Source organism: Alligator mississippiensis, chromosome 8 (genome assembly GCF_030867095.1).
Source record: "Alligator mississippiensis isolate rAllMis1 chromosome 8, rAllMis1, whole genome shotgun sequence".
Taxonomy (NCBI): Eukaryota; Metazoa; Chordata; order Crocodylia; family Alligatoridae; genus Alligator; species Alligator mississippiensis.
The window spans coordinates 63,396,548-63,420,522 of record NC_081831.1 but is presented as its reverse complement, the minus strand read 5'-3'; the positions used below and the strand labels follow the sequence as shown (position 1 = coordinate 63,420,522).

Below are 23,975 nucleotides of genomic sequence, written 5' to 3'. Positions count from 1 at the left end.
TTGGACTAGATGACCTCCTGAGGTCCCTTCCAACCCTCAATTTCTATGATTCTAGCTCAGTGATTCTCAACCAGGGTGCCACTAAATTCAGAAAAATTATGGAGGGTGCCTTGAGGCTAAAAAGGTAGAGAATTACTACTCTAGACAGTCCATATTTCCATTTTTGGTCTTCGGTTGTGGAACTGCTTGCCAGAAGAGACTGGGTCTACTATGGAGAGGATGTTTTTGAGTCACTGAAAACAGAGCCTACATTTTATGAGCCAGCACCTCCTACAGCACTGCCAGTGTGGTGCTTATGTCAGATCAACATCTAGTGAAACTAACAGAGAAAGTCTTAACGTTTGTGCTGCTAAGACCATGTAGGTAACTTTCAGGGTGACTGACATAATTTGTCCAGATGGGATCCAAGGTGAATAGCTTGTGCTTTATCTTTGTCATTTATTTCTGCCACACATTGTACATATCCACAGGGTAAAGTTACGATTCCTTGCAGGTGCTTGGAGTAAAGCAGGGGTGGGCAAAACATGGCCCGTGGGCAGGAAGGGGCCCACCAGGCCATTCTATCCAGCCCACAGGGCCCCTAAAAAATTTCAAAAATTAATATTTATCTGCCCCTGACTGCCTGTCACATGGCCCTCGATGGCTTGCCAAAACTCAGTAAGCGGCCCTCCACCTAAAATAATTGCCTGCCCCTGGAGTAAAGCCTGCAGTCAGACAGGGGACTGGGTAGTGGTGTCATGGGCTGTGGCAATGGGGTGAAGAAAAGTCAACTTATGTCTTCTATTTATGTAATATTCTGAAGTGGCAGATGTCTGGACTGTTCTGCTATACATGGCAGAGATTCTAGAACCAATCATTTCAAAAGTCTGGGAGGGAGAAGAGGAAATTCAATTCAATTTATTAAGGATTCTGGATAAATGCCATGCTCCTGCAGATGACATAATACACATACAACCATAATATAAATAAGTTTGAACAAAGTAACCAAACTACAAATATTATACTTAAAATAGAGCCCACCAACATAAAAACATTATTAATATAAATATAGTAGTAAATCAAGACATGAATCTATAATATTGTTGAAGATAGATCCACAATTGAGACAACACAATCAAATCTAATGTTAAAATGTATCACTTATATTAGTAATAAAGGATATTTAACTCTAATCGCCCCAGCCTTGTAAGCAAAAATTGCGAGACGGTTTACTACATGTGGATCTGTTTGCTGTAGAAGCCAGATTGATTTCTCTCTGTTTGAGAAATGTATCAATTTCTGCAAGTACGGTAATAAATAGGTTCTCCTTATGTCATTATATAAAGAACATTCTAATACATAGTGGTTAGGGCTGTGCAAAGCTTTGGGTGGTGATTCGATTCAGAGGAGATTCGGCCCGATTCAGTGGCCGAATCTCTGAATATGAATCGAATCAGGGGACCAGTTAAAACATCCAAATCAATTCAAAGCTCTCCGAATCTTCGGAAAAGATTCAGAGAGCTTTCATGATTTGGGCAGTCCCCACTGACTGCATCAGGGAGATGCAGCTGGACTTGCAGCTGGTAAATATGGGCATGGGAAGGGGGCTGGGGGAGGAGGGAGGGGACCATGGGGGGACCCTGGCAAGGCCCCAACCTCTGCCTGCTCCCCCAGCCCCCCCGACCCCCACCTGCTCCCCCAGCCCCGCCCCATGGCTGCCCCGCCCACCCCAGCTTCCAGCCCTTTAAGAAAAGCCCCAGTGCTCACCGGGGGCTGCCAGGCAAGGGGTGATCCCTGCTACCCCCAACACTGCTCCATGCTATGTGGAGGGCTCTGCATGAGCCCCGTGATGTCCCTCCCCATTCCCCCAGCCCTCCCATGGCTGCCCCACCTACCACAGCTCTGGTCCCTTAAGAAAAAAAAATGGAGAAAAGTCTGGGGTCTCATCACTCCTGCAATGGCCTCGGGACTTCAGGGGACTCATGCAGAGCCCCCCACGTGGTGCAGGGCAGTGGGGGACAGCGGGGATCACCCCCCACCAGGCAGGAATGGTGAGTCCCAGGGTTTTCTCAGGTTTTTTTTCTTAAAGGGCCAGAGCTGCAGTGGGTGGGGCAGCCATAGGAGGGAGCTGGGACAGTGCAGGGGTGGGTATTGGGAGCTCATGGAGAGCCCCCCCACACAGCATGGGGCAGTGGGGAGTAGCAGGGATTGCCCCCTCACCCGGCAGCACCCGCTGAGTCGGGGCTTTTTTTTTTCAAAGTGCGGAGAGCTGGGATGGGCGGGGCAGCCATTGCCGGGCTGGGGGGGATGGGCCTGTGTGATTCGGAGATTCAGCTGATTCAACAGCAGCCGGATCTCCGAATTAAATTCGTCCGAATAGATTCGGGACAGTGATTCGAATCACCGAATCCAATCACTGTCCCCTGAATCGGCCAAATCTGAATCCAAAGAGAATACTAGCTACTTCACACAGGCCTAATGGTGGATAGCATCATCCACAACTCCTAGACAGACTGGGCTACATCTTTTAGCCCTTGGAATGGAAAATCTATGTCCACCCAGAACAGCTGTGGGCATCTGTTCAGTCCTAAGTCTCATCTAAGAGGATCTCCATTTATTACTGAGATCCAACTGTAAATACCTTCCCCCCAATCTAATTTCCAAAGAGTATATAAAGGGGCAATGTGAGTAGCCGTAGCCACTGCAAAAATCATTCTGCCTGGCAATATCTTGTATCCTCTGGAAAACCCGAACCTTTTCTATGGGGGAGAAAAATCTTTCATTGTCTTTGAGACAGTACCCTATCCCAGAAAGTGCAAAAGTGTGGGAAAGAAAAGCTAACCAGGGTGAATGGAGAGGAGGGGGATTATTAATATCTTCTATGTAGCATAATTTAAGTAGACAGGATGGTAAAAGGGGCAGGATTTAAAATCAACATCCCGCCATTCTTATAATAATATTAATTAAAATAAAATCCATTCCCGTCTCTAATCTCAAACAAGATGCAGGAGTTAAAGGAGGAAGAGCCAGAAGAGCCCTAAGAAACTTGTTCTGAGGTATGTCTACATCATTACTAGCGGCATAACCCCATACTTCAGCGCCGTACACAGTCTGAGAGGAAAGAAAATAAATGTTTTGGATAACATTAGAAAAATTCAGGCTACCCTCAGTGCAGAAGTATTGACGTCTTTCATTCACATGCCATAAAAGGCAACGTGTGGAGCTGTTTTTCTTACTGCCACTAAGAACACAAGCAAATCAGCTGTCATTGTTCATTCACAGGATGTCATTAACTGCCATTGATGCAGCAATAACTCTCATCAGTGGCTGTGACTTACCATGTATTCAGAAGAACTTTACCTGTGCAACAGCATCCAAATGGTGAGTTATTGATCTGCTTTTTGAAAGAAAGAGCTTTGTGTTGATGGTTCAAGAATTGATTTGGCCTTTTGGTAAAAGGAAACAAATGAAATCCATGTTAGAAACTAGACGAGAATCTTTGTTCAGCAGCAAGAAGCCTGGGAGACATTTAACTTTAATGTATTTGCCAGCTAGCTTTGGGAGTTAAAAATAAATGTAAGAAAATCAGAGGAAGAGATTGTCTAAACCTAGCAGATGTCGTTCTTCCAACAGAATCCAGTCTCTTACTTCTCTGCCTGTCTCTCAAATTCCTCAGACAGCCCCAAGGGTTCTTCTGCCATCATCACTTTTCCACACTTTAACTTAAGGTGACAACACTGCAAGTACAGATCTGCTAGTCAAAGAAGACCAGTAATGTGTGTCCTGAGCCATCAGAAGTGATGGGTGTTGGCCCTATCCCCATCTACAGCTCAGGACAGATTGAAACTGAGAGCCTGGGTGAGCAGTAAGTAGAGGTACAGCTCACAGTTGAGGGTAGTCATCTGGCTTTCCATCTGCTCCGGCTGGTTTCCTCACTTGGGATGAGGATCCAAAACCAAATGTGATGGGAAGTAGACAAAGACTAATTGGAAGATGTAAGGAAAATCTATCTTCAGTTCAGTGCTTTAAATTGTGGCAGATCCTGTCCAAACTCCCCATAGGCCCTTCATCCACCCTTTTCTGGTCATGGCCAGCTGCCACACTATCTCTCAGCGCATCCCAGCTCCTTACACCCAACACAATGCATCCCTATGCAGCCAACCCATAAGACTGCTGTTCATTGCTTTTGGGTGGATTCCCCACTGCTCAGGAGATTCAGTGAGATGGTCACCATTGTCAGGTTTTCCTGGTTCTGTGGCAGCTAGCTCTTCACAGTCATCATTCCCTCATGTATGTCCCAGCTGTCTGCTCCACAAGATAACGGAGCAGATGGTGCCATGGGTCAGGACTGAGGCATTATGACAGAACAGAATTGGGTCACTTAGTTGTGCTGCCCCTGCCTGCAGTATTCCTGACTCTCCAGTTTGCAGGATCAGTCTTTTCTTTCATTAGCCCCAAATTCACACTGAAGATTTAAAGAGAAGAGAGAGAAAGAGAGAAATCTTGCTAATTATGGCTTGAGCAAATTAATTTCTAAGGGAGTTTTGCCAGTAAATTTTAAGCTTTTAGCTGATGCCTGTAACAGCTTCTAGCTAGGCAGCAAATTCAGCATATGGCTGAGTTTACTATGTTTTCTTCCCTGGAGAAGAACTCTATAATATTTAGAACGGTGAGAGGTTGGAAAGAACCACCTCCTAGTGAACAAGTGCTCTTCTTGGAAAATAATATTAACAGTGAACAGCTCTCCAAGCTCATAAACCCCAGCAATAGCCTAATTACAGGTACATGTGCTTATTATAAAATATGTCCACGCCTGTTTTGAGGCTGCCATAGATAATACCCTGGTGGGGTGACTGTGGGGGATGCAGAGGGTGTGAAAGGACAGCACACATATGTCTATCAGAGCATCCGTTTATTCTAAACTGACCTTTTTTGAAACCATCCCGAAACCCTCTTAAAACATCCATTTATTTAAGATAAAGGTAACAATCTTTCTCCCCAGTCACCCTGCCTGCAAAATCCTATCCCCTCTCATTCTCTGTCTTTTGTCACAGAAACATTTCTAGCCACCTTCCAGAGTTTTATTCCTTCAGAAGATCTCCTGGTCACCCTCTGGTGTAAGGGGAAGCTTAAGTGGTTGAATTATTGGCTTGGGAGTCAGGAGATCCTTGCTCTACCACAAACTTGTTGTGGGCAAGTTGCTTCTCCTCTCTGTACCTTAGCAGCTGCTTCTTTAAAGTGGGGGTAATATTCTTTCACCTTATGGGGCTGGCTGAATCCATTAATGTTTAGGGGATGCTCAGACTGGGGGCATAAAATGCTATACAAGCCCAGTAAGCAGATAAAATAAATAGCAGCTGGTAGCCTAAAATGAGAATTTTATTGGTATTTACTCAGCCTAACATTCACATGCCAGAAGGGATTGCTTTGATACTGCAGAGTCCCTGATTAAGTCTCAGAGGGGCAGATCCCTCACAAATGCCAGAGTGATACCAAGAAGGTATTGGTCATGCTACCGTCTTTTGATAAATTGAGTCAGTGTTGTAGGAAGGTTGGCAAAGTCACAGGCCATTGGGTTTAGCGGAGTGTAGACTTCAGAATGAGAAATTGCTCAGCACTGTTTTTGGGGAGCTGCTCTATATATTGAGCTCCACTGCCTGACTTCATTCATCACCTCTGCAAAATCATGAAATTGGGTTAAAAATTGTTGGCTAGAAAAACAATTGTAGCTAGATCTGTTGTTTCCCCCTTAAACCAGAGATCAGGCATCTTGGGGTGGGCAGCTCCTAGGCATGCTTGCTGCCTCTCTTCCACTTTGTATAAATAATTAAATATTCATAGGAGTAGAAAATGGAACCCAGGTGTTCTACCTCTCAGGTGAGTGTCCTCAACCCCAGGTTAATAAGCAGGAATCTTGGTTTTCTCTGTTTAAAAATCAGAAAATCTCCAATTAAAAAAAGAATGGCAAATTCCTTGATTCAAAAACCCAAAGTCCACGATTAAAATGAAACACCACTTTATATATATTTAAACACTCTATTTTCTTGGTATATTTACAATTTTAAAGCAATTTGGAAGCTTATCTTCCCACTCCGCCAAGGCACTGTGGCCACGCGTTCTAGCCCCAGGCCCCAAGCCCCACACCACCCCAGCTGGGCAGCATCCCCAGCCCTACCCAACTCACTCTCTCTCTTCCTCCCTTCCTATGGGGGCCTCAATCAGCCCTCTCCCCCAACTAGACTTACCTGAAGGCAGAGATCACCTGATCAGGATGTGGGGCCTGGGGCAAATCAGCCTGTGCGGGGCCCCACCCCTGGATGCAAGGAAGCCGGTGGTGGATTTGGCAGTGGGGGAGGGGGAACACCGAGTGGCTGGAGGCAATGGATTTGGCTGCCGGGGGTGGGGGTGTGCCGAGCAGCTGGACGTGAAGCTGGAGGCAGCATGGAGTCACCATACCCACTCTGCCTGGCTCTGCAGGGCCCCCCAAAGCGAGGGACCCAGGGCGGTTGCTCTGATTCACCCCCGCTAGGCATGGTCCTGACTATGGGAGCTGCTCTGCAGACTGCCTGGCAGCCATGTGCATGTGTGAACACATATGCACATGGCAAGCCCTGCCTGATCACCCTCCTCTCGCTCCCCCCAGCCCCTTGTAGGCTGGAACTCTGCCAAAATACAGAGAGCTCTTTGCAAAAGTGGAAAACCTGTGTTTCTTCATTAAAATGAAAAAAACATTTTTATTGGTTAAAAGGGAAAATCTGGGTTTTTTTTCCATTTTTCCATGGGAAACAGAAAACCCAGATTCTTGCTAGTGAGCCACACTCTCTGTCATTCTCTCTCGGCGTACATTTAAGTATTTTTCACAAAGAGGAACAGCTCAGACAGGAGAGAATAATAGTATCCCAGGATACCATCTAGCCCAGGGGTGGGCAATTATTTCAGGTGGAGGGCCACTTTCCCAGTTTTGGCAAGCTTTCAAGGGCTATTTGGGTAGCCTTGATCAGTGCCCTGCCCCCTGGTTGCCATCTTGTGACTGGAAGTCCTGCCCCCTAAACCTTGACCTTTGCCACCAGAAGTCCTTCCCCTTGCCCCTCCCTACACACACACACTCTGGCCCTCCCTACATGTATGCACGCACGCGCACACATGCGCACACACACACACACACACACACACACACACACACACACACACACACACACAGAGTTACCAGTGCAGCACCATGCTCCCCAGTCCAGCGATGCAGCTGGGACCCATGTGGTGCTAGAGCAGGGCAGGGACAGGAAGGCAAGGAAATGGCTAGGGGTGGGGCAGGGCTGGTCTGCTGCATTCCTGCTGAGGCCCCCCCTGGGTCCTACTGCCCCTGGCTCCTGTCATCTTTGACAGGCAGCCAGGAGCAGATAAATATTTTCTAAATTCTTTAAGGGCCCCGCAGGCCAGATAGAATGGCCTGGTGAGCTGGATGTGGCTTGTGGGCCGTATTTTGCCCGCCTCTGATCTAGCCTGATGGTTAGGTCATAGGGCATTCTCTAGGAAGATGGGAGACTGGTTCAAATCCTCTGAGGTAAAAGAAGGGAGCTGAGCCTGATTTCCCACTCCTGGGTGAGTGCCCTCCCCAAGGGAAAGAGGGACACCACTTCATCCCCTAGCAGCTTTGTGAAACCAGCCTTTTGTTTCCTTTGGTTTTTTTTACATTTGCCTGACATGAAACTTTGACATGTTAGCACTGGGGCTCAATGGACCATGTTGTTTAAAACAAAAACAAATTTTTTTGTTTTGTCAAGAAAAACATATACTGTACACGTATTCATTTCAATTTGATCCAAAGAAATTTCTTTAAGTTCATCTGCCAAACTGAAAAATCAATGAATTGCTCAGCCATATTTATAACACATAAGCTGAAGGAGCAGAGTGATGCTTTACAAACATGTCCCCTGTCCCTTTTTTGACACTTATACTTCTGAATCTGAAACACTGACCGACAACACCAGAGAGATTTGAGGTGCGTAAGTAAATCAAATGCCAACAATGCCCAGCAACTGACCACCCTCTTTGTACACGTCCTTTCAGTAGGGGTGTGATGTGCAGTACAATCTGACATAAGGGACAGATGACACATGAGTCTTACCCTGAAGCATAATTCTAGTGCCTGTCATGCCTGTTATATTCAGAGATGACCTTTCTCCTCTCCCAGTGTTAATTAGTTCATCCTAATTATTACCAACCTCTTGCTAACCTCACCCAAGAGGATTCAGAAATAATAAAGGCATGAACTCTGCATGACATGCAATAAAAGGAGATTGTGACTACAGAGGCAAACAGTATCGTTGAAGCATTAGTCTGTAGTGCAATCAATGCCAACTCAAGACATTCATTTTTTATGAGGAAATCTTTGAAGCTATAACAATTTTACCCAGCTCTAGCAGATAAAGTAAAATTTCATGGGAAATGCCAATATGAGATAACTTCTATGTGTGGGATGGGGATTTTATAAGGATTGTAGCTGGCTATCTATCACAGCATCAATTGGAGGTTGTTTCTCTAAAAAAGAGCCAAACAACACACCATGACTGTGATCACCTGGAGTCTGCCACGGACCTGGCACCAGCATGAATTCAACTCCCTCAAAAAATTCCCATCCATCTCTTAGCTTTCTTTCCATTTCTCTAGTGGCCTAAGCTCAAGGGAAACCTAAAATAGATTAATAGAGGTACTGTTCACTTTGGATCCAGTCCATTCCTGCCATCACTTCATTGGCTTTAGCAGGCTTATGCCAGGAATAAAAATGTTTTTTTGGCTTGCAACAGTAGAACTCCTCACAGAAGGGAGATCAAATGCATATGGGTCAGCATGACAATCTGAGCTCAATTTTGCCAAGTGATGCCTTGTCACCACAGATAGTGAAAATTGCCCTCCCTCTTCCTGTGCAGCACCCTAACCCTGGTACATCACATCCCACTACCTAGCGTTTATCACTAGCTAATTGGGTCAAAATCTTTGTGGGAGATATTTGATAGATAGTGGGTAGCCCAGGACAGCTGTCACAGCCTAGATATTACAAAGTTAACTAATAGGCTGAAGGATTCCTGAGCAGTTTTTCTGTGTCTGATTTCCACCCCTGCCCCTCCCCATCCACATGAGTTTCGGCGTATAGTACTGGTGTGGTGTATGTGTGTGTGCGCGCGTGCATGCACGTGTGCATATGTGTGCAGTAGCATAACTAAGGGTAGGCGAGGAAAGCAATATCCAATGGTGCCAACTGAATGGGAGTGCAAGAATGGCAGCCACTACTACCACCTAGAGCCCCAAACTGTCTAGTTATGCCTCTTTGTGTGGGGAGTCTGTGTAAAGAAACAAGCTTCCCTCTTGACTTATGTGTATATGTTCCCCATATCACTCAGCTGTTATGTCTGGCACTGAGGTAGCTTTCATTAGGCCCATGTCTGCATGTTTTTATTTGCCCCTCTTGCAGACAGTGGTTGTAGCCCTTGATACCGTGGAACTAATCCAATGGAAGTTATAGATGCAGCAGCCCTTGATAGCCTGGAAAGAGTCTGGGAACAGGAACAGGAGAAAAAAATTATGGTGTAGACTGAACATGGTATAAACTGGTTTCTGCCCATGCTTAGTAGGCATGTGCAAAGCGGCTAGGATTTGCTTCGGATTTGGATTTGGCTGATTTGGAGGACAGTGATTCGATTCAATGATTCAAATCACTGTCCCAAATTGATTCGACAGCTGCTAAATCTCCGAATCAGCCAGGCCCATCCCCTGCCCCTCTCCCAGTGTGGCAATGGCTGCTCCACCCGTCCCAGTTCCCGGCACTTGGAAAAAAAAACCACGACTCAGCGGGTGCTGCCAGGCGGGAGGCAATCCCTGCTCCCCACACTGCTCCATGCTGCATGGGGGGCTCTGCACGAGCCCCCCAACCCCTCCTCACTGCCCCAACCCCACCATGGCTGCCCTGCCCGCCCCAGCTCTGGCCCATTAAGGGGAAAAAAAAACCTAGAAAAACCATTCCTGCCTAGCGGGGCCAATCCCCACTGCCCCCCACTGCTCTCCATGAGCCCCCTGAAGCCCTGAGGCTCCTGCAGGAGCTGATGAGTCTTGGGGGGTTTTTTGTGTCCTTTTTTCCTTGAAGGGCTAGAACTGGGGCAGGTGGGGCACCCGTGGGGGGCTGGGAGAGCAAGGAGGGGCTCAGGGGGCTCATGGCAGAGGGAGGCAGCAGGGATCACCCCCCCCCCCCCCCCCCCCCCGCCCAGCAGCACCTGGTGAGTTAGGGCTTTTTTTTAAAGGGCCAGGAGCTGGGCTGGGCAGAGCAGCCATGGGCGGGGGATGGGGGAGCAGGCAAGGGATGGGGGCTGGCAGGGGTCCCCCCATGGTTCCCTGTCCCCTCCCCCAGTCCCCTCTCCCCTAAGCCCTACTTACCGGTTCCAAGTCCGGCTCCAGCTCCCTGCTGCAGCAGGTGGAGACTGCCCAAATTATCGAAGCTCTCCGAATCTTTTCTGAAGATTTGGAGAGCTTCGAATCAATTCAGACCTTTTTATTGGTCCCCTGATTCCATTCGGATTCAGAGATTCAGCCGGTAAATCAGGCCAAATCTCCTCTGAATTGAATCAGCAGCCGAAGGTTCACTCTAATGCTTAGCTGATGGATCTTAATTGCTGCCAGATGAGGTGGAAAGTGGAGTACCTGCACTGAAACATAAAGCAATAGATTAGGAGTGCAGCTAGGGGAGGTTTGGAGGCATCCAAAATTAGCACTTAAGGAAGAGCTGGGTGGACTGGCCTGCACCTGGTCACTCAGTGTCTTTGCTGATGAGGAAGCAGTGCTGCCATTGAGTCATGCAGTCAGATGGCATGCAGACCAAGATGCAGATGTGCACTTCAAATATTGATAAGCATCCTCCCTCCTTTTACTGCCAAATGCAAAACATTTCCATGGCAACGGGCCATGTTTATTGTGCTGAGGAAATTGTGTCCCAGCTCAATGTATATTTCCATCAAAGTTTGTTTATTTCACCTGGATTGTCAACCTAATTAGTCATTAGGTTCATTTATAAGTGATTCCTTGGAAGAAGCAGCAAATGACATGCACAGGCCCCAGGGAGGGATTGGTTTACAGGAATAATATCAAGTTAGACTCCCCTAGAAAACTTGACTGTCATTCAGATTCACTCAATTTTATCCCCCATGTATGATCTATTGATCAAAAACACTTTCCACCAACAAAAACATTCTGCTTATGTCCTAGAGCATGAATGGTACATATATGTTTAAGCGCTGTCCTGAGTAGAGGTAAAGGTTGTAGCCATGTTGATCTAAGGACATAGGCAGACAAGGTTCTTTGGGTAAATCTGATATATTTTATTAGACCAACTCAAATAGTTGGAAAAAAATCTTGTTTGCACTCTTTTAGGCACAAACACCCTTTGTCAGGCTGAGGAAGCTTGCACAGAAGAATTTTTTCCAACTATTTGAGTTGGTCTAATAAAAGATATCAGATTTACCCAAAGAACCTTGTCTGTCCTGAGCAGGGGTGCTTTTCTTAACTGAAGCCTGCATGGGTCAGGTGAGTGGTGAAAATTGGGTAAGAGCAGGGGTGTCACACACATGGCCTATGAGCTGGATCCGGCCCATAGAACCATTCCATCCAGCCTGCTGGTAGTCCAGTGGGCTACCCAACATTGGTGTGTGTGACCTGCCACAGGATTTGGGGTCTTTGAACCCTAATGGAAATGGTCATCAGTAGTGGTCTTTGGGCTTGTGCTACCACCTAAATGCAGCCCCCTGACCCAAATGCAGGAACCAGGGTGAGTTTAACATCCCTGGATTAGAGTCCTGGAGCAGCAGGCCAAGAGCCTGAGCAATGGGTAGCTGACCAAGACACAGGAGGTTTGCAGTAAGGGAACTATTGAGCTCTCTGGGGAGGTTTAGATCCTTGTTAAGAAATAATTCCAGGATGTTGGTGTTCCTAAATTCTGTCTAGTTTCCTAGGAGGGCTGGGCGTAATCTTGATTGATGCCATAGAAGTCAGTGTCTGGTCCACTCTGTGATACTACCTAGCAGTTACAGAATGCCTTACTTTCTAAAGAATTCCAAAATGCTGTACAAACACTATGCACAGTAATCCCTGACCTCCCAGTCCAGAGGTCAGCCAGACTTAGGGTGCAGGAAATGCTACAATTCTGATTCAGACTGGACCCACAGAGGAATACAGGTCATCTGTTAGGATGTAATGACCCTCACTGGAATTTCTCTTGGACGCCTTTATTTTTGCAAGAAAAAGGCTAGATTCTAGGTTTTACATTTAGTCAAAATGTGGTCCATGAAACAGCCCTAACACCATCCTGAGGCATTAGTTTAGGTAGTGTCTTAGAGGGAAAAACTCCACTTACTGAATTGCTTTCATGATTTCTCACAGTAGTAAGTTTGCATGATAGGTCTCCCTTCCAGTTCCTGAGTTACTCCTGCATAGCTCATGAGATCTGACAAGCTTGTCACCCAAACTGGGATAGAATGGCCAAGTAAGCAAAGACAAAGAATTACCCATCAAGCATTGCTTCTTTGTTTCCAGCTCATCAGTGGAACAGCCCATTTGCTTCCCTGGGAAATTAACTTTCAGAGTCCAGAGAAGAGCCACGCGCATGATCAGAGGTCAGGGAAGCAGACCCTATGATGACAGGCTGAGAGCCCTGGGGCTCTTTAGCCTGGAAAAGCGCAGGCTCAGGGGTGATCTGATGGCCACCTACAAGTTTATCAGGGGTGACCACCAGTATCTGGGGGAACTTTGTTCACCAGAGCGCCCCAAGGGATGACGAGGTCGAATGGTCACAAACTACTTCAAGATCGTTTCAGGCTGGACATAAGGAAGAAATTCTTTACTGTCCGAGCCCCCAAGGTCTGGAACAGCCTGCCACCAGAGGTGGTTCAAGCGCCTTCATTGAACACCTTCAAGATGAAACTGGATGCTTATCTTGCTGGGATCCTATGACCCCAGCTGACTTCCTGCCCTTGGGCAGGGGGCTGGACTCGATGATCTTCCGAGGTCCCTTCCAGCCCTAATGTCTATGAAATCTATGAAAATCTATGAAACTTTTTAGAACTCTAAGGAGAGAAGAATGAACAGCTCTTTTCTAACTTCTTTGCCTTGCAGGCATGTTTCCCTCAAGTTGTAGAACATTCCTGACACAGGCCTTGATATTTTGCAATCTGCCCAGGATGTCAAGAGTTTTATATCTGTGAGGGATCGATGTTCCTTTGAGCAATCTTCCCCGTTACTGCTCATTCTGAAGTTACCCTCAACTACCATTTTTTCCATCAGACTCCAGTGACTGAGTTGTCTTATATGTGTAATATGATAACTCAGCACACTGAGGTAGCAAGCAAAGTGCTGAATCATCTAAATAAAAGGGGACACAGAAGGTAGAAAAATTCACTTACAGAATTAGTTTTCTCCAATCAGTGTCAGTCTTTTATCTAATCCCTCAAATCATGCCATGGGGGCCTCAACCAGATGAGGCTAAAGCTTCATGAATGCTTAGAATTAATGTGTTCGGAAGAGAAGGGAAGGGGAGAAGACAAGAGCAGCAAAGAGTGAAAATAAAGAAGAGAGAAAACTTTCCTCTGCAAACTTAGGTGGGCTTGGAATGGTCTAGCCTAATGCTACTTGAGAAGCTGGCTTGAGCTAGCATACAGTGGGAGCATCTACATGTGCAAATGCTCCAGGGTGGGTTTACTCTAAAGTAAATTATTTTAGAGTAAACCCACCCCAGGAAGGCATCTACACATGTGGGGAAGTGGGAGCAGATTTGCTGCTTATGACAGCAGTCTGCTCCCCCACCCACCGGCTCTGCACAGGCCCCCAGGGAGCATGGGGCCAGGAGACAGCTGTCTCCTGGCAGGGGCTTGAAAATTGCTTCCTGCACCCAGGAGCTGCCTGCTGCTGATGCAGGCTCTCCCACCAAAGTCTGGACAGGGACAATGCCTCCCTACCCTGGCATCAGGGAACTCCCAGCTCCTGCTCCATGATCGCATCCCTTACCCCAAAACAATCTTCCAGCCCCTGCTTCCTGATCACAGAGTGGGGGCTGGAAGATTCTTATCCCCAGCCCCTACTCTGCAATTGCGGAGCAAGAACTCGGAGCTCCCTGTTGCCAGGGCAGGGAGACATTGTCGCCTCCTGGGCTCCGGCGGCAGAGCCCCTGCTGGCCGGCTGCCCTGCTCCCTGGGGGCAGGGAGCTATCTCTCACTCCTTGCTGCCTGGCTGACCAGTAGCACATTTGCTCCCGGTCAGCTGTCTACACATGCTATACTGTGCAGCAATTACTCCCAAGTAAATTTGCTACTTGTATTTACAGGTAGAAAATTGACTCATAATTAGAGCAAATTACTGCACAGTAAGCATCCGCTCGTGTAGACGGTGATGCTTACTGTGTAGTAATTTACTCTAATCTTGAGTAAAGAATCTCGTGTAGACACTCCCAGTAAGATTCTGCACACTGTATGTTCAAAGTTTTTTACAAGGGAATGGCAGCTGTGGCCAGGCATCTTTGGTGCTTGCCACTTTAAGGGCCAGAATAGGCAGCAGAGAAGCCTGCTTGTGACTGCTGTCTCAATCAGAGGAGTCGCATGGCCAGCAGGAGGCTGCCCGAGTGGAAGAGGTCCCAGGTGCTAGTGATAAGGGCAGGCCCTGAGCAATGGAGCCAGCAGTTTATTAGAAGCAACTGTTCCAGGATGGCAGAGTGGTTTAAGGTGCTAGACTCAAGGTGTAGCTTGATTGGGTGTTCTGGTCTCTGTATGGAGATGTGGGTTCAACTCCCACTCCTGGCATAAACATTTTTGAGCCTATGACCAGGGCGCCAGGAAACAGGGTAGTAGTTTGCAAGCCAGTTCGTGGGTAATAGCATAGCCCATTACCACACAATCGCCCTCAGCCATGGCAGTGACTCGTTGTACCCACAGGCATCTCAGCATTGCTGAAACCTCTACCCAGACAAAGCCCTTGGCCCCAAACTGCGAGGGCTGCCTGGTGTGGCTGCTGGTAACTGGGCATGGAAGCACCCCCACTTGTGGGGTGCGCTCCCTGGTGGAGTCTCTGGAGGGCTGGGTGTGGGAGCTCAAGGAGGAGACAGATCAGCTGTGCAGCATCAGGGCCCACAGAGACTTCATCGATGGCTACTGCCAGACCGTTCTCCAGAAGAAGGAAGAGAAAGAGATGGAGAGGGTGGCCAATGTGATGGCTAACCAAGATGACCTACCCGAAGTGACCTGGAAGACAGTCACCTTACACTCCAGGAAACACAGAGCCATGGCTGCTCTTCCCCTTGGCCCTGCACAACAGGTACGCTCCTCTCTCCACACATAAGGAGGCTCCAATGGGAGAAAGGACTCCTGGGAAGGGACAGCATACACCTCACGAGGAAAAGTAAGTCCCTGCTCTTGGCCAGGGTGGCCGATCTTCTCAATCAGGCTTTAAATTAAGTTTGCTGGGGGACAGGGATACATAAATTCAAACATGTCCAGGGACCAACATACAGGTAAGCCCTGTAGATAGGGACACTGGGAGAGCCACTCTTGCAGGAGCTGAGGGAATAATTCTCCATCAGCAGGACAGGATGACGAGGGCCTCAGTAGGAGAAGGCCAAGAGGGAACCTGGTAGCAGCTTACTGCTACACTAGGGGAGTACATCAAGGGCTTGGTGAGCAACTGTTCACCAGGGCACACAAGGGAAAAACCAGAAATAATGGCCTTAAACTCCTGGAAAACCGATTCAGGTTCAACATTAGGAAAAACTTCTTCACAGTCAGGGTGTCCAGACTGTGGAATAAGCTCCCACCAGAGGTAGTGCAATCACCTACCCTGGAAACCTTCAAGAGAAGACTTGACAGTCACCTTCCTGGGTCCCCTGACCCCCAGTTGTCTTTCTTGCTTGGTGCAGGGGCTGGACCCAATGATCTTCCAAGGTCCCTTCCAGCCTTACAATCTATGAATTGCCTGTCTGGAGCAGAACTGCTCACATAACATCCTCGGAGGCATAGGGCAGGAATTATGGGGATGGTGGAGGTTCCTGGTCCTGGGGCATGACCTAAAACTATACCCTGCTAGGATATGGTGGTGTGGTGGGGTGGTTCCTAGGAAATGCCACAACAGTTGCCTCCCTAGTGAATGGTGAGTATGGGGCACCTTATAGCTCCATCCCCCACAACCTGGTGGGTAACTCGGTAGTAATGACAGGTTAAGGGTCCAAGCATGTCTACGGACACCTGAGTCCCATGGGGTGTAAGACCCCAGGGTCCCAGTGAAGTGTTGGCCCTAGTGATGGTGGTGGAGTGTTAGCCCTAGTGAAAGGGGGCATAAGTTGAGGCCCTAGAAAATGGGGCATAAGTTAGAGACCCTAGTGAGAGGGCAGGAGGCCCAGGCACAGAGTAAACCTGAAGCAGACTGTATACTTTGGATGCCATCTGTGAGGCATGGGACACGGTATGGGTGGGTTGGAGCCATATATTGCCCTAGGCATTGTGGCACTTAATGGGCAGCCTCCAGCATTTTATGTCAGTTATTAATACATCAAGACATGGCAGAAAAATCAGGGCAGACTGCCCAATACATGTGGGCAGGCCAACGATGCGACCCAGCCCTGAGATGGCCCCTGTCACAGGACCCCTGGAGCGCTCTCCTCACTTAGTAAATGAGGGACTTGTTATGCAGAGTAATTACGTAGTTGTGGGGGAGGTATGTATAAAGAAATATGTAGAAACCAAAGCTTCTCTCTTGGTTTTGTGTGCTTGGTAAAGTCTCTTCCGATTTAGCGCCATGCCTTCTCTGTTTTGCCTGCTACTCTTATGTTAGGTATCTGTTCCAGCTGCCCTGTGCTGGATGGAAAGGCAGACCTGATCAAGTAGGCGTTGTATCCAGAAGTCCAAATGTCAAGGCACCCAAAGGAGATTTTCTCTTGAACCTAGTCACAGACTTCAACAGGGAGTCAGTGGCTCTTGTTACTTTAAGAGAGCGCAGCAGGCTATGTGGGCTGCATGAGACTGCAGCAGAGGAGTAGAGGCTGGCCATTAAGTAAAGGCAAAACTCCTGTGTGTGGCTGGGGCGTGGGATGGAGCTTTGAAGTGTATAAACCCGGGGCCTGAGCCAGAAGAGGCAGTCTGGCCCTGCATGCTGAAGGGAAAGAAGCTCCCCCGGGAAGCTGGCTGTAGGGAATGGGTCCCTGGACACCCAGGCTACCCATGAGACCACAACAGCTAAGGGGGAAGTATAGCTTGTGGTGGGGAGAGTAGGGAAGAACTATGGAAACAGTTTGCTTACATTTCTGTTATGTTTGTGTTATGTTTGTTCGGGTAACCGGAAAACTGAGTTGTGGTTACAGGGGTGGTATGGTGGCCACAAGGGTGCCAAAGAGGCACCCAGGATAGAGCCGCCTAGCCAGGGTCAAGGACTTCAAGGGCTGCCATACGAGATGGGCCACAGGCCTAGAAGCAAAGGTCCAGGACAGTAGACCCTGGACTGGAGGATCCAGCTGAAGAAAAGGGACTGAAGCCAGGAGAGTGGAAGCCCCAACAAAGGTCCAAGGTTGAGGGGCCAAGTGTGGATCCAAAGCCAGGGGCTCCCCCCTCTAAACACTGACTGACACCTGCGAGGCATGGGTGTGAGTGTGAGGATGGCTGGATGTCATGATTATTGCCCTGAAGGCACAACCGATGCTGTCTTAAAGGGGAAATCCACCCTGTAGAGTTTAAGGCAGAGGAGTCCTGAGGTTTGGAGCAGAGAAGCCCCGAGGACTGTACACCAAGGAACAGCATCCAGAAAGAAGCTATCCTGACCTCTGGAGGCAGCCGTCCTGATTAAAACACACTAACTAAGATCAAGTTTTAGCAGGCAAGAGATAGAAGGTAAGGCCAGGGAGCTTGGGCAGGTCTCTTCCATACTCTGTGTAGGGAGCTGTCCTCCCCGAAAAACTGCACACCAATTCTGTCTCCAGTTTTCAGGTAACTCTTTACTTTAAAATTAGCTCAGGAGACAGTTTTGTCTAGAATTGACATATCCACAATGAACAATTCTGTTTGGCTGGTGGAGCGTGATCAACAGGGATCCAGGTTTTCCGTTTCTCATGGAAAAATGGAGAAAACCAGGAATGTCCTGGTTTTTCTTGGAGAAAACGCAGATTCCTCTTTTTAGCAGAGAAATCCGCAGATTCTGCGCTTTTCCAAAGAGCTCTTGGAGGCTGGCACAGCTCCAGCCTGCAGGAGCCAATTGCAAAAAGGGCAGGAAACCCCCAGCCCTGCCTGGAGGGGGTGGGAGGTGGGGGAGGGCAGATCCTGAGCCTCTGAGGCAGCCAAGGCTGGCTCAGGTTCAGACTCTCCCTTCACCCCCGGAGCATGGAGGTAAGTGGGGCTGTGGGGCAGGGCTGGGGAAGATAGTTGGGGGCTGAGGGAGCAGGGGTGCTGCTGGCCCCAAGCGGCACATTGCAGCTGGGAGCAGGGCCAAGGCATGAGGGCAGGGGTGCCCCTCTGTGGGGCTTTGTGGGAAAGCAATGCCAGGTGCAGTATGGTGGTGCCCGCCATGTGCGGGCTGCACACATGCCGCCTGGCCGCCTGCCCAGGGGAGGGGGAGAGGGAGGCTGGCATGTGGCCGGAGCACCGCTCCGTGGCCGGCGCTGCAGCCAGGGCGAGGGATGGGGGGGAGGGAGGCAGGGCTTGGGCTTGCACACGGTGCTGCCACTTACCTGGAGGCCCATTATGGCAATGACGGCCCTGCCTCCAAAACCTCCCACTGCCGCCTTGGAGCCGTGCTCAGAGTTGTATGGCCGGCAGCAGCTTCGCAGAGCGTGGTGGTGGTGGGGATGGCTGCGTGCCACCCAGCCACCACCACGCTGCCACTGCTGCCCAGCAGCCGGCCGCACAGCTCCAGGCAGAGCTCCGCGGTGGCAGCAGGAGGTTTTGGAGGCAGCGGCCGTCAGTGCCATCACAGGCCTCCAAGTAAGCAGCAGCGGCTGCTGCGTGCAAGCCCAAGCTGCCGCCACCCCCCCCACGCCCCCATCCCTCGCCTTGGCTGCAGCGTCGGCCACGGAGCTGTGCTCCAGCCGCATGCCAGCCTCCCTCTCCCCCTCCCCCTTCCCTGGGTGAGCAGCATGTGTGCGGCCTGCACATGTTGGGCACCACCACACTGCCCCCCTGGTATCACTTGCCTGCAAAGGCCCCGGCAGAGGGGCACCCCTGCCCTCACCCCCTGGCCCTGCTCCCAGCTGTGATGTGCTGCCTGGGGCTGACAGCACCCCCACTCCCTCAGCCCCCAACCATCTTCCCCAGGCCTGCCCCACAGCCGCCAAGCCCCACTTACCTCTAGGATCCAGAAGCAAAGGGCATGGCTCCATAGTGGCAGCACTTGCCCACAAAGCCCCCCCCACCCTACATGCAGCTGCCACCACCCCACACCACCACGGAGCTGTGCAGCCAGTTGTGGGGCTCCATGCAAGGCCCCCTTTCACCCCCTGGCCAGGCAGCACATATGTGGCCTGCACATGGTGGTTGCCACCGCACTGCTGCTGCCGCACCCTGTGCTACTTGCCCACAAAGCCATTCAGATGGCTGTGGGATGGTAGCGCAGGGCGCAGTGGTAGAGTTGCGGTGGGAGTGGGCACAAGGGCACACTCCCCCCTTCTTGATCTACCCCCCCAACACCTTCCCTTCCCCCTGCCCTGCCCCACCCCTTCCCCCCACACACACTTACCTGCTGGGGTGGGTGTCAGTGTCTGTGGGTCTGGGGGGCTGTTGCGAGGGATGTCAGGAGGGCTGTTGAGACTGTGGTGGGGGAGTGAGGGGCACCAGGAGCACTGGGAGGGGCTGTGTGGAGCCTTTAATTTTTATCACGGATTTTGAGTTTTTAACCAGCGAATTTGCAATTTTTAATCAGAGAAAACAAGGATCCCTAGTGATCAATTATTGAAACAACATCAAAGTGTCCATTAACCCAATAAGGAGATGTTGACTTTGTGATCTTTACATCATGGAAGTACTGTATGCAGGGACCCTTTGCAACTTAGGAATTAGGTCCCTTATTCTGCTATTGATTATTTAGAATGATGCGAAAACATAGCAGCCTACAAATATGAAGTTGCTCTTAAATAGGTTGTATGTTCAGGGACATCTATGCACACACATTGTGAGGGAATATTTCTAAACCTATGTACAGCATCATGGAAAATCCCACCCTCTCCTTTCTGATTGAGGCTTTGAAACAATCAAAGAGGAGACCAGCTTTGAGCAATCCAGGCAGAATTTACCATAGACGCACTCTGTGCTGTGATGGGAATTTGGAAGCCAAGCTAGTGCTGCATGGATGACTCCATAGCATGGCTAGTTGTTTTTCATACCAGCATCCTGGGCCAAGCTTGCCAGTTGAGGATTATTGTGAAGATCATGTGGAATACCCTGCCTATTGTATTACATCTGGATCAAAAAGCAATGCAGCTCTCTCCTGTGTGTGCATTTTTATCATAAAATGCAAATATTTATGGCAGATCATACCTTCCTTCCTTATACACCAAGAGTGCTAACCTCCTCCTACTATAATTTATGACATTTGTCTGTTGCTGTAAATGAATCAATTGACAGCACAAACCACTCTAACCCCTGCTTGTTTGGGGTTTTAAAAGACCTCAATTTCTGTTCACGACACAAATACTAAATGTTTCTCATCATCTCCAGTTTGAAGCTGTAATTTTTGAAGCTGTAATAATCAGGCACATAAAACCATTTCACTGGCTGTATTAAAATATCTTAGGAGAATTCTTTCTTTGGCAGAGAGCAGCAAAACTTTATCCATTAATAAGATTTCACCAGAACTTCAAGACAAGCACAGAACTGCTTCACAAGAAAATGAAGTGCAGAGGTCAGTGACAGATTCAGTCAAGCTAAGAGTGGGTGCCCAGTTCTGTATCTGTCATGTGGAAGAACTGAGCCTGTAGATTTTTTTCAAAATTGATTCCTTGGTGCAAAAAGGGAGATGGAAAATGAGGCTTTGGGAAACATCACACCCTCCATTAACAGTTGTCACTTTCTGCAGTTTGCTTCAATGAGCTCTTCCTAAAGGCTCTTTTATGAAGCTGCACCAGGAAACTAAGTTACCTCACACCACAACACAATGCAGTATTGTCACCCTGCAGTATAATGTTATCGAATGAGATAATGGCAGCCTGAACAAATATTTGCAGGACACTTGAATAATCTCACAAACCTGAGTGGCCTAAAGATACCTTGGGAGACTGTAGCCAACAAAAGAATATCAAGCAGACTCCAAGGGTTTCTGTTAGAATTCAATACTCTACCAGTGGCTGAGCCATGGGAGACCAAGACCCATCCAGTGACGCTTCCTTTGAAACTTTCTAAACTGCATCTGTGCCAGTCCTGTTCTTCCAAACCACTGAACAGATGAACCATGCAGAAATCTGAGAACCTCCAGTGAAGAGGGGAATTGTATGTCCTTTCTGTTCATGCAATGTATGGCTTAGATCCCTACAATCATCCAATTAAAGCTTTTACTTTTTAATGACAATCCTTGACCAACCTATTGCTATATTTTCTCATATACAGCATGCCCCAGAATATAATACACACCTTACCTTTGGAAGACAGAACGAAGAAAAAAAGATTTTTCAAGAGTAATGGCTGTACAGAGCAGGGACAGAGACTAATCTTCAGATTAACTCGCTTAACTGAAGCTGAAGCCCTAGATCGGGGTGGGCAATTATTTTGGCTGCAGGGCCACTTATGGAGTTCTGATGAACTCATGATGGCAGTGTGGGGGAGTGCTGACCTGGCCTCGGCCTCCTGACACAGCTGTTTACACCACCTGGTGCAGCAGGGCAGGGGGAGGTAACCCGGGAAGATGCCAATTTATCCTATCTTGCCCCAGGCCTGTCTGCCCTACACCTACCACAGGGGTGCTGGACGGAGCAAGCAGGTGGGCAGGCCAGGTCCTCATGGTGGTGGATGGGGGGCAGACGGGCCTGGTAGATTGCTTCAGGGGTGGGAAGGCAGCCCCATTGGGCTGCTTTGCCATCCCCTGTGCTAGATCATGTGGGGGGGCAGGGAGTCAGCTCTGCTGGGTTACCTCTCCATCTCAGCTGGGCTGACTTTCTGCCCTCGGCTGGGGTTGGGAACTCAGCCCAGCTGGGCTGAGTTCCTTTCCCCAGCCCCATGGTCCAGCAAAATGGTCGAAGCAGTGTTAAAACAGCCTCACTGTTTCAATGAAGCAAAACAGTGAGGCTGTTTTGACTCGAAATTATATTCGATACAAAACACTGTTCCATCGATACAAAACACTGTTCCGTCCAGACCTCGAAACTGAAGCTGGAACGGAACAGTGCCATTTCGCACAGCCCTACTGGATAGAATCAAATGCTATTTTGCCCACCTCTGCCCTAGATACTCTTGAAGACTGGTCTCCATGGGTGACTCTTAGGATAAAAACAGGCATTGGATTTCTCCTAGGTCAAAGCTTTTTATCCTGGAATCCTTAGATGCAAAAACCCATTGTCCCATTTTTAAGTACCTGTAAAGTATCTGAATTAACACTTTGCCCCAGGATAATAGCAGCTAATTGGGAAAAAACTGTCATTTAGTCTGCATGAATAAACAACTATCCTGCACTTGTTTTCATGTGAGTCACTGCACCTGCCTCCCACCCCCTTCCCGCAGAAAATCAGTCCTGGGATAAACCCCATGTCTGTTTTAGCCCAACGCTGTGAAATAGGACGAGAGACCAGGAGCAGCTTGAAGAAAGCAAAATTGCCTTAAAAATTTTAGCTTGATTTCTGGAATATTAAGGTTATTAAAAAGGAGATGTGATGGTTAGCACCTCTGGAATGAAGAATAATGAGTCATCAAGCCAATTGACTCTCGCAGCTGTGTGACTAGCAATGCAGTTGATACTTCGCCATGGAACAGGAATCAAAGCAGAATGTTTCTATCCTAGGCAGAAAACCAGCTTCTCTGCTTAATAATGCACCCCAATTTGGGGTGGGGGAGGTAGGGGGTGTCAGTGCATGTTATGTGTAAGAAAGTACAGTGTTTTCCTGGTTTATGTGCATGATTGAGCAGAGCAGAGATGCTTTGGTCTCTGGGGTAAATATACACATTGATGGGTAGGCAGGCAGGATCAGTCCACAAAGCAATGTGGATGACATGTTACTGTCTCTGATGTGCATCTGTCATCATTGTTTGTAGGTTATTAACCCCAATATGCCATGACAGCAGCAATACACTACCAGAGCTTTTCCAGTTTATCTTGTCAGTCTGCCTGCCAGGAATGGGCTTGGAGGGATGTACTCCTTTTTTTGCTGATATTATTTTAACCTTTTAGCTCCTGCTTCTGTGCTCCCACAGGAAAAGTGTCATTTCAAAGGGGTGCACAGTATCATAAGTGATAAGTGAAATGCTGTTTAACCTCCTTATATATCAGAAACATTAATCACAAGTCAAGCAAATTTAATTCTAGATTGGCAGCTCTAGAAACTGCAGGCGTCCATGAACAGAGACATTGCTGCACATGGCAATGCAGACGGCACAGCTGAGATTCAGAGTCAGGACAAGTCTTGCAGTTTTGCAGTGTATTAAATTAAGACCTGCATTTAACACTATGCAAAGACTCTTCAGTTCAATTTCTGATCTTGTTTTATGACAGTCTTTGTCCATGTCCTCCGGAAAGGAACTCAGTATACAGCACAAAATAGATGAGTTGATATTATTTATATCACCCTCTCATAAACTGTCACCTGAGTGAAATGATCTGCTCTTGAGGCGGACCAAACGTTTCTTGTAAATATACTATATAAGATTACAGAATGTTATAAGAATTACAGTAATGCCTGGTGAGTGACTAAATTTAACATTCAGTAACACTGCCATTTCATTAAATTAAAAAAAAAATCCCAGGATTTAGTGGTTATTTATTCATTGTTTAGGGATCATTTACTTGTCACTGTACAGAAA

General features: G+C 48.3%; 1 long non-coding RNA gene across 2 annotated transcripts in view; it reads left to right on the top strand.

Moving 5' to 3' along the window:
- The window catches only part of LOC109283254 (uncharacterized), a 106,755-nt gene that overhangs the window by 47,050 nt on the left and 35,730 nt on the right, over positions 1–23,975 (top strand). Inside the window, exon 1 of one of the 2 annotated variants that reach the window (XR_009463984.1) lies at positions 3,267–3,360. The exons of the other annotated variant lie outside the window; for it this stretch is intronic. This is a non-coding gene — a long non-coding RNA (uncharacterized LOC109283254). Of the gene's footprint in view, positions 1–3,266; positions 3,361–23,975 lie in introns of those variants that run through there. 2 annotated transcript variants of the gene reach the window in all.